General features: G+C 49.9%; 1 protein-coding gene across 1 annotated transcript in view; it reads right to left on the minus strand.

The window, feature by feature from the left end:
* The window catches only part of Pitpnc1 (phosphatidylinositol transfer protein cytoplasmic 1), a 209,432-nt gene that overhangs the window by 47,894 nt on the left and 147,775 nt on the right, over positions 1 to 13,763 (minus strand). The gene's annotated exons all lie outside the window — the stretch shown is intronic.

Raw genomic sequence — 13,763 nt, forward strand, 5'->3', positions numbered from 1 at the left:
ATATATATATATATATATATATATATATATATTTCATGTGCATTGGTGTTTTGCCTACACATGTGTCTGTGTGAGGGTGCCAGATCCCTGGAACTGGAGTTACAGGCAGCTGTGAGCTACCACGTGGGTTCTGGGAATTGAACCTGGGTCCTCTGAAAGAGCGGCCTGTGGTCTTCACCACTGAACCGTGTCTCCAGCCGGCCTCCCCCACCCTGTTTTAAGAACAGACAGAGCACTGAACCTAGAGCTCAGCACGTCAGCTAGGGGAGCTGCAGGTATCTGCTTGTCTCCACACTTTCCCAACAGCCAGCAAGGAGATGATGCTGGGCGCCTCTGTTCCTGTATTTTATGTGAGGGCTGGAGACCCAAGCATAGGTCACCATGCTTGCAGGCAAGCATTTTACCCTACAAGCAAGCTCCCTGGCCTCCAGGATTGTTTGTTTGTTTATTTGTTTTTTAAAACACATAATGTTAAAGGGCTGGCAAGGTGACTCAACAGGAAAAGCACTTGCCACTCACGTCTGACAACCTGACTTCTGTCCCTAGAACTCGAGTCAAAAAGCCGGATGTGACAGCGTGGGTCTGTATTCCCACGGCAAACGGGAAGCAGAGGCAAGAATTTTCTGGAAGCTTGTGGGCCAGCTAGCCTGGGGTACACAGCATAGCAGAAACAGCAAGAGAAACCCAGCCTCAAAATAAGGTGGAAAGAGAGATCTGAATTTTAAAAGTTGTCCTCTTAACTTCTCTCACCCCTCTCCCCAAACTCATGATCTACTAGGGACACTACAAGGGATAAATAAAATGATGTGACTAAAAAATTAGTGTCAAAAGGCCGAGGTCACCACTCCATGGTGGAGCATGGGCTTGGCATGGGTAAGGTCTTGAGTCTGACATTCAGAACTGAAACACACGTGTGTAACTGAACAGCAGAGATCAGCATGAGGCAGCCAGAGGCCTTATCTGCAAGGCTGCCCTGGTGTCCCTGTCTCAACAGGCCCCACTGCGTCTCTATTAGATCTGAAAGGTCAGGCAGCCTGAGAGGATGTTGATGGATGTGGGCGTCCCCGGCCTCCTCCTGGCACTGAGCTGGGCATTACCCTTCCCGAACACTGGAGATGGGATCGAAGGCTAATGCTCACAACGACCCGGTGATTTCACTGGGACCTGCAGGTATCAGATGCAAGAGACATGGCTCGTTCTGGTCGAAGTCCCAAGAGGCCATGTTCTCTGCCACAGGCAGTTTCTGGATGTTTCCAAGTTCCTGAATGCTTGCAGAGTCCCCAAGGGGTAAATGCTAATATTATCATCCCTCCTTTCAAGATGAGGGATGGAGCCATCGAGAGGTTAAGTAAATGGCTTACAGCCACACAGCTGGTGCGTCACAGAATCAACACGGAAAGCTACGTCGCTGGATCCCAGAGTCCATGCTCTTGACTACCGGGGCCCTCAGTGGTTTTCAGTGGTCCAGCGGGCTCTCCAGTCCAGCGACAGCAGCAGCACTCTAGAATTTGGCTAGGGATGTACCTCCCGGCGTCTACCCTGGGCAACTGATTCTAAAACCTTGGAGGTGGAGTCCAGCAATGTAAGGTTGCACAAACCCTCCAGGGGCGTGGTGGGGCACATGGGGAAACTGGCTTAGTACCGCATCCATGGGAAGGAAACCGAGAGAGGGTGACAGCTACTGTCCCAGCATCCACGGCTACCGCCCACGCTCACTGAGCCTCCCCTCCACTGTAGCTACACGACCCCCTCAGCCCAGCAGAGACCCTGGGGTCGCCTGTCTCAGAAGCAGGGGACAAGCCATGGCTAATTTCCTTGACGCCTCATGCCTGCATGCACCTGGCATCTACCCGCCTTAATCTGAGAGAGGCAATCGAAGCTGTGACTGAGGACACACGAAGACAACCAACCCCAGTAATTGCCTCGATGGAGGCTGAGGTGCTGTGGTGATTTATTAGCACCTTCCCCTCTGTCTCCTATCCAACCTCTCACTCCTAGCTGCTGCCCTCACACCCATTTCCAGGGACTTCCAGGGAGGAAGGCTAGTCACCACGAGTCAAGACTGGCACCGCCGGGGCCCCGGGCAGAACCTTGATTGGCTCACGAGCATGGGAGATGTCCTTGCGGAGAGACCCTCTTAAGGATAACAAGCCTTTAGGGAAATCAATATTTGTACTTGCAAATCTGTGACTCATCCAAGAGGGCCAATCCGAGGAGGAGTCAGAGAAGGCAATGCAGGGTGTGAATCGGCCTGGGGCACCGTGGAGGTGTATGTGAGTGTGTTTCTGTGCGTCCCTGAGTGTCTTCCTCCACCAGCCTTCGCCTTGTTGTTTTGAGACAAGGTCTCTCGTTCAACCTGAAACTCACCAGACTGCGCAGCTCCCCAAGGATTTCTTCTGTGTTTCCCTGGCACGGACAGATGGACAGATGGATGCCACAGGTGCACAAATGCATCCAGCTTTTTTGATGTGGGTGCCTGGGACCCAAGCTCAGGTTGGGACGCTTGTGTGGCAAACGCTTAACCAGCCTGTCCTCTCCTCAGCCTGTGTCCCACCCCCCAACCCCCCAAACTGATCTTCTAAACTACTTATCTAGGTCAAGCAAATAAATTCCGGCCTTTGGGTTTCAAACCCAAATACGAAATGCAAAAAGCTTGTTATGCAAATCTGCAGGTGTTGCTGTTTGGAGTGGAGGATGGAGGTTATTTTCCTAGCAGAATGGCAAGGCTGCCTACATCAGGGCTGCAGGTGCGCCTGCCCTCAGTGAGGCAGCAGGATGAGGACCGAAGGAGCCCTGTCCCGGGTTGGAGAGGGCATTTTGAAGGTGGACAGGTGAGGCGGGGGATGGTTGTGATAATCCTATCTAATGGCTTTTGTTTTGGGGTGCTGGCATGTGAGAGAGTCTCAAGACAACGTCAGGAGTCTCCTTGGGGAAGGGCACATGCCGCTAAGCTGACAGCATGAGCTCAACCGTCAGAGCCCGAATGGTGGAAGAAAAGAACTGACTCCTACAAACTGTCCTCTCACCTCTACGGGCACACCACTCGCGTGCATAAGCACACACACATACGCACACATATACAGACACATAAACCCACACATGCACATATACATGTGCACGCATGTAACATACATGTACACATATGTAACATACATTCACACAGACACACATACGCGCGCGCGCGCGCGCGCGCACACACACACACACACACTGAATGTTAAGACGACCAGAAGCTTCCGTGGCTATGGTTGCCTTAAAATTATTATTAAATGTTCATCTTTAATAATGCTTAGAGATTTATTTTAATGTTTTGAGATTTCATTTGTTTCTATTTTATGTGTACAGGTATGTTATGTCTACAGGTGTCTTGCCTGCATGTATGTCTGTGCACCACATACATGTAGTATCTGTGGAGGCCAGAAGAGGGCATCAGATGCCCTGGGACTAGAGTTACAGATGGTTCTTGGCCATTAAGTGGTTTCAGGGAATTGAACCCAGGTCCTCTGGTGGATCCGCCAAGTGCTATTAACCACTGAGCAAAATGCTTATTTTAAGATTAGCACCTGGGGTCAGGCAGTCTAGCCAAATAGGTGAGCTCAAGGTTTCAAAAGTCAAACGGACAGGGACTAAGGAGGACGGTCAAATGTCTGCCTCTGGCCTCTATTGACACACGCGCAGGCACAGACATAAGTGAACAACCCTGTCCATCCACACAGGCCAGTGTCTCGAGAGCCAGCAAATCTTCACTATCAGTCTTCCATTTCTCCCTCCGAAAAGCAGGGACTGCAAGCACCCCTCCCTGGTCTTCCGCTCTTCCTCTCTTGAAGTTGTTCCCCCCCCCTTTACTTTTACATTAATTAGCGTGTGTGTGGTATGTGTGTGTACATATCATGCATGTGTGTAGAGGTCAGAGGAAAACTTGATTGAGTTTGTTCTCTCCATCTGCCGTGTGGGTTTGGGGGAATCTGAACTCAAGTTTTCTGAGATGCACCTTCACCCACCGAGCATCTCGCTGGCCCAAACCTCACAGCTGACTCATGAGGACAGACACACCGACAGCCCCCTCCGCTGCCAACCTCTGCTATTTATCTTTGCTTCTTATTCTTCGTGAATCCGAGAATGACACCACTCTCTGCTTCCCCACTGCACACGCCACCATGAAAAGAACTGGTGTTCCTGTCAGCCACTTGGGCTCAAAAGGGAAATATCCTGACTTTTGCCACCCCCAGTCCGGAATGGGGACGATCCTTATCCACACTGTAGGCGTGCTCAGAAGATCAATGCTTGTACAAGCAATCTCTAGCCCAGTTCCTAGATTTCCCGGTGCAGTCCTGGCTGTCCTGCAACTCACTCTGAGGACCAGGCTGGCCTCCAACCCAGAGATCTGCCTGCCCTGCCCCCGCCTCCGCCTCCCAAGTGCTCGCCTCTGCATGAAAGGCATCGGGCTCCCCTCGCCCCTGCAGTTCTAGCCTGGCGATCTCATTCGCTCACCGAGCTTGGTCACAGACACCTTTACCTGCTTGCTGGCCCCACTAGCCCTCTTTTCAGTCTCCATTTTGACGCAGGGCGGTCTCACCGTGTTACTAAGACCAGCCATAAACTCATTCCGCAGCCCGGCAAGGCCTCCTAGGTAGCTTTGATAGGAGCTCAGAGCCGAGGGTGAATGTAGGCCCACGCACAATCAAGGCCCACACCCATTCGAGTCACCTCTAGCTGCCAGACTTTGTGCCCGCAGTTCTCCCGAGGAAATCCCGGCCAAAGAACACCTGAGTCACCACTTCTGAATGATCTTCCCCGGTGAGGAGGTATGGGTCTGCCTGTCTCATCATAGGGCCCCTCCCCTTCTCGTCATTACGCTTCGCTGCCCAAACGACGAGCTCCCACAGGATTTTGCTTTCTCATGAGGTCCCACTGCCATGGAGAATGGCATACAGTCACTCCAGTTGCTGCTCCTCAGTAGCCAAGCTGCATATTCAACTAACCCCCAATAATATTTTCTACAATTTAATATTTTCCCACAGCTAGGACTACAGCACTAGCCCTATCCGGGGGGGGGGGGAAGAGAGGAGACTTTCACCTGCTAGCCCTGGACTCTCTCAAACTCTGCCTCATCTCCTAAAACACACGGACACGTTTCCTTGGATGAGAAGGATTCCAGGTCACCGAGGGACCTGTTACAAGGGAGAAAGAAGTCAGGGGCCCTGAAACGACCACACCTGGACCTAACCCATCTGGGCTGCACGCATCCCGGGATGGATGTGAACACAGCTCAGCTCAGGCGACAATGTCACATGGCGTTGTAAAGAGCCTGGACATCCCGCTGGAATGTCTGAGAGGCGACCCTGAGATCAGCCTATGAAGCTGTTGTTTGCTTGTTTGTCTGTTTCTTTGGGCAGGGTTTCACTATGTAGCCAGCCCCTGCTAGCTGACTGCCCTCAGCTCCCCAAATGCTCCGAGTAAAGCCCACTGAGCCAGGAGACTTGACTAAGGATGCAGAGAAAGGCCTCTGGAAGCTGAAGGGAGTGCTGACTGGAAAAAAAAAAACATGAACTCAGTCCATCAGTCTCAAGGAATTGAAGGAGCGAGAGCAGAAGAGAAGCCGGGAGGCTGGATGAAATTCGAGCCATGGCTGACACTTCAGTTTCAACCCAGCCAACGACTCAGGTAACCTAGGCACAGATTCCTATCCCCCTGCGAGACAGCAAGAAAAAAACTGATGCTGAGTTTTGTGGGAAATCTGCCCCATGGCGATTTCCTGCCTGAGGCTCCCCTTCCAGATGGCCCTTCTGGCCATGTAAGTGCCCCTAACACACCTTGAGGTCTGAACACTTCCAGGGAAACCTGTCCTCCTCTTGGCTTAGTCATCTGACCTACAAGGGTTTAAGGCCAGGGAGACGGTTCCCGCTGACTGACACCAGGAAGCTTGTCCCTAGCTGCTACCCACATCCAGAAGTGTGCACCAGGTTTTGGAGGGAAATGGACTGTCATTCAAGCCCCAGATTCTTCGCTCGTGAACTCTGTGATACCCGGCAAATGCCTTCATCAGTCTCAGCTTGAATGTCCCCATCTATCACTCGGAGATGGTGCAGCTTCTCAGTTACTCAGCTAAGAGGAAAGCGACAGTGGACACCTGAGGCTAGGATGGACTCTATTCCAGTGGAGTTGGCCCGGTCCATGTACTCCTCTCTCTGGAACTCCTACAGCAGTGGGGATGAGCTAACATGGCTGGAGTCCAGACAGATCTGTCGTGAACATGTGAGGGCTCGCTGGAGAAGTTCCCACAGGTGGAACACCTGCTGGACCGGTCCTTGCCATTACAGGAATGGTGGCCTGCTCCTCTCCTGTGGATATGAAGCCTACATTCCCAGCTCTGTCCCTGACTATTTACGCTTTCTTCCCAGCCTCCTCTCTCGACCCCCTGCCCACATCATACAGAGAAAACAAAAATTCTACCAGGGGCCTTTCTGCCTCCTAGATCTAGAGATTAATAGGGTCCCTAGTTCACTCAGTTTACAAAGCCAGAGGCTCAAAGACGTTACAAGATAACACCAAGCAGCAATTCAGAGCCCCAGGGGCCATGTGTGACGAGTCCTGAGCCCTTCTCCCCACTGAGCCCTTCTCCCCACGAGAAACAGCACCAGCACCAGGAAGAAACCAGGGCAACAGGACAGCTGCTGTCTCATCACTGTATCTTTGATTTTCCCCAAGAAGAATGGCACTGGGGTCCTTGCCATCTGCTCCCTGCCACCACTGGCTTCCTTTGTGTGCTGTATCTGTGCACAGTTAATTGGCGAGCCATCCCAGTAGAGTCTACTGAGTTAAACCTCCCATGGAACTGTGGTCCTACAGCGCCAGCAAAAATCTCCAGCAGAAAGAGCTAGTGTGCAGTGGGGGATGACTCTTTGTTGAACGTTGAAATAAACCTATTTGAAGTTTTGAGAAGCGGTGAGGGAGGGGGGGAGGCAGGGAGACATGAAGCGTCTAGGCCTCTACGAGAATAATTTCCAGACACGAGCCCTCCCAGGTTCACTGTCGGGAAATGTGAGCAGCTTGTACTGAATGCAAGGTGGAGCTGCGCTCCCAATTCACTACAGACACGCTTTAGGGGGGAAAAGAAAAAAAAAGAAAGAAAGAGCTATTTTTGGCCCTGTGATTGATTAGGGTTGCTATGGTGACAAGAAACACTTATGAGAACAAAACTAAATGTAAGCAAACTGAAGTCTTAAAGGGAAAGGGGCAAACACACACACAGGAGCATCACAGTCTTCCTGAGGGGTGTGGGGCAGGCCTTGCTGTGGGTACCACATCTGTGCAGAGCAACAAGATGGTGGCCGTGGGGACAAGCCCAAGGTTCTCTGGGAACCCCGACCTTCACAAGAGGGGCGTGGCCAAACTTCCGGGAGCATGGGGACCACTCACATCGAAGACTGTCACCGAGGACACAGTACTCCTCTGGTATTGGAGTCACAGCTGACACCCTTTAAGCTAGAGCACCTTCCAACAATATACATACACGAACATACGATTCTCCATGACAGTTTAGTCCTAACTCTAACGTGGTGCTGCCTCATCTGCCACAGCTTCCGGGCCTTTCTTGGGATGGCTTTCTTCTAGGTAGCTGGTGGGATTTCTTCAACTCTTTAGGTTGCTTTTCTCTCGGTGGTAGAGCACACGGCTAGCACGCGTGAGCGGAGAGACTCATGGCTATCGTGTGTGAGGTGGTACAGCGCATGTGTGTGAGGCCCTGGCTTCCATCCGCGACACCAAAGGGAGAGCTAGCAGGGACACGTGCTAATGGTGCTTATTATGCCTTGAGTTGTGCACCCATTCCCACATCTAACTTCAAGATGGCATCAACATCCCTGGAGAAAACCTGCAGCTGGGAGCACGCACTTTCCTGTTCCTGCCTGGCCCCCGGCATCACTCCGCTTTGGTCTCTGTGCTTAGTCAACTCATATGGCTAGAATATGACATGGGGTCATTTGTATTTAGTCTCTTTCACATAGTGCAATATAACAGCACTCCCTCCTTTTCCCCGGCACAGTTCTAGTCCACTATATGGCTATACCACATTTCTTTTTTGGTGGGGAGGAGAAGGGGAAGTTTCAAGAGAGGTTTGAAAAAACCCCTGTGTTGCCTTGGCTGTCTTGGACTCCCTGTGTAGACCAGGCTGGCCTTGAACTCAGAGAGATCTGCCTGCCTCAGACTCCCTGTTGGGAGCAGCAAGCTGGGGCTGCTCGCCTGTTGGGATTATAGGTGTGTGCCACTGCGCCCAGATAGACCACATTTTCTTTATCCATTCCTCAGTGGCTAGCCTTCCTATGTAGTCAAGCCCGGCCAGAATTTGCCATTTTACGCTTCCACCTCAAGCGCCGGGGCTACCGTGGTACAGATGTGTGCTATCCCGTTTCCCTTGCTTCCACCTTTTGGCTGTTGTGAATAACGGCATTGTGGGTCTTCTCGCACCAGGTTTTGTATGGGTGTGGGTTTCCGTTTCTCTTGGGTAGATGCCCAGAGTGACTCTGTAGTAAGGTGACTGGGGAATGGTCAGGCGACTCCATCACTCCAAAGGCCAGCAGCATTGTGTAGGTTCTGATGACCATATCCTTGACAGCGTTCATTACTAGCTGGGTACATCCTGACCATAGAAGCCCAGGAGCGTCTATGAACAAAAATGATGATCCACAGGAGATGCAGGACCCGACACTGCGACAGAAACAACAGTGGCGTGTCTACGTACTTATTTTCAAGGGGCATTGTCCCAAATAACTGCCATCCATGAACTCATCTGAGAACTTGTTAATTCTCATTGAATCCCAAGGAAGAAACAAGGGTGGAGTAAGGCCCAGCAGTGTGCCCAGGGTGAGAGACAAACAAGGGACTCAACCCAGGCTATCTGCCTCTCCGGTTTAAGCAGATACACCTATCCCTCTATGAGCATCAGAGAGAGCCCAGCGTCTGGGCAAGATGGGGCTGCTCAGCTTCTCACTGCGTCCTGCAGGCACCACCTGCAAAATTTCCCCTCGAATTCTCATAACCTTTATGTGCTTTAACTTGCAGGGACGTACATCATACAGCTAAAGGAGACACGTATTCAGCAGGCTTAAGACATGCCTCTCTTGCTGGCACCTGATTCTCACACATCACCTGGGATCAGGATATTTAGAATAAGAAAGGGTCAGAGAGAGGTGTGATTTTATTGTAATTAATTTTTTTCTGAGACAGTGCTTCATGCAGTCCAGGCTATGTAGCCAAAAGATGACCTTGAACTTCTGATCCAGCTATACAAAGGGAAGCCCATCATTCACTGAAAAAGGCCTTCGTTCAGATAGTCTTGCTATCTCATCAGTCACTAGCCCCAATCTTCTCTTATCTGACCTCAGAACTTTCCCAGGGAGTCCGGAGTCAAAGTCAAAGGGAGTCAAGAGATTCAAGGAGTCAGCCTGACGTTCAGGAAGTATTTATAGACTTAAAAAAAAAACTTCTTTAACTTTTATCTAGAGCCCAACTTGTTCCTTGCTATCTTGCCCTGACAGTTCAGCATGTATTTCCTGTTACCAACAAACATAAAACTCCACAAGGACTCAATCTTCCTTGAGTGCCCTGATGAAGACCACAGTTGCTTGGCACTGTATATATATTGTCAATCAATGTCATCCAGGGAATTTCAACTTGAGATGAGCACTAGGTACCAGGTAGAGGCATTAACTAGACAGTGAGACAAGTCAGTGACGCTTATGAAGTAAGGGAAGGCCTGGGGCCTCAGATGTGTGAACAGTGGGCATATAGGTGGGTTTTGTTTTCATGTTCTTTAGCTCCTTCTCTCTCTCCCTTCCTCCCCCTTGTCCTTCCCTTTCTCTTCTCCCTCCCTTTGCCTGTGTGCCTGCATATGCGCACTTTGTGGAGGCCAGAGGTGAACCTTAGACATCGCTCTTTACCTCTTATTTTGAGGCATGATCTCTCACTTGTCTGGAGCTCACAAAGCAGGCTAGGCTAGCTGGCCAGTGAGTCCCAGTCTAACCCCAGCAAGCTAGCAGTGTCTGCTTCCCCAGCACAAGGTTTGTAAACAGACACTTTATAAATCATCAGGCTTTTATGCAAGGGCTGGGATTCAAACTAGCCCTCGTACTTGGATGGAAGGTCCTTTATGGGATGGGCCATGTCCCCATTTCCTCATCCCCCAGTGTTCTTTCTTCCAACCCTCTCTCCTCTCCCCTCCTTTTCTTTCCTTCCCAATCCTCTCATCTGCTCTCCTCTCCCATTCCCAGCTAGCTTGAAACTTAACCAGAACTAGACTGGTCCCAACCTTACAACACCTGCCCCGCTCAAGCGCTAGGCTCTTACAGGTGTAAGCTCCAGTGTCCAACCTCGAGACGTAGGTCTTAAGAAACAATCCCATTTCAGTTATCTTTACCTTAATCTGGATTTTGTTTTTGTTTTTGTTTTTTTTTTTTTTTGGTGACAGGGTCTCTCTCTGTAGTCCTGGCTGTCTTGGAACTAGCTATGTAGACCAGGTTGGCCTTAAACTCACAGAGATATCCCTGCCTCTGCCTCCTGAGTGCTGGGATTAAAGGCACTTTTTTAGCCTTTCATGCTGATGGAAATTTGCCTCAGAAGGGAAAATAAAAATTTCTCACGTGTGCCTGGGAGTCTTTAACGCACATACCAGTTCCAAGCAGGCCTGTTCCCCCGTGCCTCATCTGCTCAGATTCGACATGACCATGCTGCCTGGGTACTGAGGGCCTGGTGTGACTGACTATATTAGATAGGGTCCCGATGAGAGGGTAGCTGGGAGGGGGCCTCAGAGAAGATAGTTCTTGAAAAACATCTTCAGAACGCAAGTTGGGGAGGGGGGGAAGCAAAAGGATTGCACTGCAAAGAGGATGAGACAACGAACGGCATATAAGAGTGCCAAGGATGAATCAGAGTGACTCCTCAAATACATGCCGCACAGGAAGGCACACGTGGCCAAGAAGAATGGCGGGGCCTGAAAGAGAAGTGGAGGGGAGTGAGAGGAAGTGAGTACAACAGGCAGAGCCAGAAAGCTGGAAACAGCTGCCTCTATCCCAGCCCACGGCAAGGAAATACGCTTTGGGCTTTCCACACTGCACTAGCTGTGCCCCGCACACAGCTTGGTTCATTCATTAATTCATTCAGTCATTGACGGAGCCCCTCCCCATCCTCTCTCAAGCACAGAATAAGCAATTCAGTGGAGAAGCAAGGACAGGAGGGAGATGGAGCTGAAGGCATGAATGAAGGCACACTTTCTGAATGGAGCATGATCTGCTATTGGCACTTCTAGGGCAAGGAAATGAAATTCAGACTCATACAATCTGGAGCTGGGCTCATCAAAGCAGAAACAAGCAGAGTGTACATAGTAAAGGCAAGACAAGAATTTAAAGAGACAGGCTGACCATGTCCATGAGCCCGACACTGTGTGTAAGTAACAGATTGGAAAGAGCTAGAGTGAGTCCTCAAATACAGGCACATAGGCAGGGAAGGCTAAGATGGCACACAGGGGCTGGGGTGAAAGCTCAGCCAGTGACAGAGCTTGCAGTGTAAGGATGAAGAGCTGATTCCAGGTCCCTGGCATTCACACATAAAGCCAGATGTGGTTCCTTACACACCTCTAACTCCAGCACTGTCGGGGATAGAAGGGACAATCACGGGGGCTTGTTGGTCACAAGCCCAGTTCAAAGAGAGACCCTGTCTAAAGGGAATAACATGGAGAGCGACAGAGTAGGAAGCCCGCATTCTCCTCATATGCACGCACGCACACGAGCATGCAAATGGACAAAGCATGGTGGAAAGGGAGAACCAAGGGCTGCAAGCTGTCCTGTGGTCTCTAGACTGATACCACAGCATGTCACTAACAGCTGGAAAACATTCCACACGGCTGGAGTGGATGACGTGGTTTATCATCTGCTCTCCCCGCTCACCATGGCAGAATTAATTCTCTCTGCACTTGCAAGTGGCCAGAACACAAAGAGAAGCAGCTTGCTCAAGACTCCTGCTTCCTAGGCACTGAGTGGCTTGTTGCCAGATGGGGAGACTGGGATCTACTAGTGCCATGGCTTCTGGGAACATTCTGAAACAAGCCTTTACCTCCCGCCTCCATTGGCCAAACATCTCAGCATTTTGTTACAGCACCAGGAAGCTGACAGAGACACACACCTAAATGCAGAGTCTGCGTCTCAGCCTGCAGCTACCTTTTTCTGAGTGACTTAATGTACTGATTTGCTCGAAAAGAAATTTATCCAGAATCCATACCACTTGATTCTAACGAAACCAAAACCATTTCATTATTGTTGGGCAGTCCCAACATATTAGCTTACTAAAATGGAGAAGGCGATATTTACTTGGTTAGAACTGATCCAGTGATTTATGCAGCAATACAATAGCTCTAAAAGAAGCTTCTAGAATTCCTCTAAGTCCTTGCAAAACACAAAGTTCCATGGACTAATAAGTAAGCGTGGGAGTGTTACAAATCGCAGGACCCTTCGGAACAATGGCTGTGAGAATGTTTCGATACAATGAAATCCATTCATCTCTTCTCCTGCCAATTGGTAGTGTGCCTTTTGAGACCACTGTTTTTCTGTAGCCACTGCTGTAATGGACCTTAACTATGCACACCAAGCTAACCTCAGGGCAATCTTCTTCAGCTTCCGGGCTGCTGGGATTATAGGCGTGACCCCATGCCTGGCTTATGTGTTTCTCTTTCTCCATCATTAACTTGTCATTATGAGTATTTCTAACTGTTTGCATGCACCTAAGTTCTCCACACACCTCAGCATTTTTGAAGGGTAAATTTGATTCTAAATGTGACGTCCATTTCATGCCCTGATTTGTGTGTTGACTCCCATTTTGTCCGTGAAGGTCAGCTTCAGTTCTGTGCGAACTGCTGTCTTGTTTATTAATGCCCTCAACTGGAGGGTTCCTTATTCAGTGTGGCCTAACATTTGTATCTACAGTCTTCATCTTTTCTCCTCTTCTGCCTTCTCCTCTTCCCCTTTCTCCTCCACATGCCTTGTTCCTTTCCTGTTTTTTGAGACAAGGTCTCCTTATGCAGCTACTTGTTTTAGTTACTTTTGCATTGTTGTGATAATGTGTCCACAGACAGGATTCATAGGAGAGACTTATCTTGGCTCACGGTTTTAGAAGGCTCAGTCCCCCATACAGAAAAGGCATGGCAGAGCAGTTCAGATGATGGTGGTGGGAGCATGTGGCAGAGACTGTTTACATCATGGTAGGTTGGGATAGAGAGCAGTGGGTGTAACCTTCAAAGGTCTACTTCCGGTGACCCAATTCTGGCAGATATGCCCACCTTCTAAAGGTTGTCCTCAAATAGTACCACCATCTAGGGAGACACTTTGTACCCAAACCACAACCACAACCCAGGCTGCCTAACTCTCTCAACTGCTCTATGGCCTGCCGTGGTGAGCCCATACATGGTCCTAGTCCTAAAAAAAGGAAATATTTATTTAGTCATCCAAAATCACAGGGTTAATTGTGAAACAGAGATGAAAGCAATTTCCTCACAGGCTAACCATGTCTCCATGACCCTAGAGAAGGGATACTTGGAGACCTTCATTCTTTTCCCTTCCAGAGCTGGCTGGATGGTTCTCTAATTTCCTTCCAAACAAGTCAAGCCAGTCCTCGAGGTCTGGTATAATAAACAGATCTTTCCCCGACCTTATCCCTGGTTCCCTTGTTATGTAATTTAATAGTTTACAGGACACTATGGCTGGGACTCCATGGAAGGT

The sequence above is a fragment of the Psammomys obesus genome, unplaced genomic scaffold, assembly GCF_907164565.1.
Source record: "Psammomys obesus unplaced genomic scaffold, mPsaObe1.curated_primary_1811, whole genome shotgun sequence".
Lineage (NCBI taxonomy): Eukaryota > Metazoa > Chordata > Mammalia > Rodentia > Muridae > Psammomys > Psammomys obesus.